This window comes from Pteropus vampyrus, unplaced genomic scaffold (genome assembly GCF_000151845.1).
Source record: "Pteropus vampyrus isolate Shadow unplaced genomic scaffold, Pvam_2.0 Scaffold2790, whole genome shotgun sequence".
Lineage (NCBI taxonomy): Eukaryota > Metazoa > Chordata > Mammalia > Chiroptera > Pteropodidae > Pteropus > Pteropus vampyrus.
This window is the reverse complement of record NW_011891571.1, coordinates 7,946-8,444: the sequence shown is the minus strand read 5'-3', so window position 1 is coordinate 8,444 and position 499 is coordinate 7,946. Positions and strand designations below refer to the sequence as shown.

Genomic DNA, 499 nt, shown 5'->3' with positions numbered 1-499 from the left:
TCCATTCAGTCACCTTATGTGCCATGATTAGAGCATTTAATCCATTACTTTATTAATTATTTATTTAAAAATTTTTTTAGGCAAAACAACACTTGATTTACCTCACAGACTGCAAGGACCCTGTCAGCTTATAATCCTTTGGGTTTTTTTATTTTTTACACCTACGACACCTGGTCTTCCTAGGTGGTCTCCCATCCAAGTACTAACCATGCCCGACCCTGCTTAGCTTCCGAGATCAGACGGGATCGGGCTTGTTCAGGGAGGTATGGCCATAGAGTTAACTTGTTACTTTAGATTTAAAGTAATTGTTGATAGATATGTAATTAATGCCATTTTATTATTCATATTTTTGATCTTTTCTCCTCTTTTCTCCTTTTTTCTCCCTCTCCTCCTCCTCCTCCTCTTCTTCTTCCTTCTCTTCTCCTTCAACATTTCTTGTAATACTGATTTGGTGGTGATGAACTCTTTGAGCTTTCTCTTGTATGTGATCTGATCACTT

At 37.5% G+C, this 499-nt stretch overlaps 1 pseudogene; it reads right to left on the bottom strand.

The window, feature by feature from the left end:
• Positions 1–158: 158 nt before the first annotated feature.
• On the bottom strand, positions 159–277 carry LOC111734642 (annotated as a pseudogene).
• Positions 278–499: the final 222 nt, after the last annotated feature.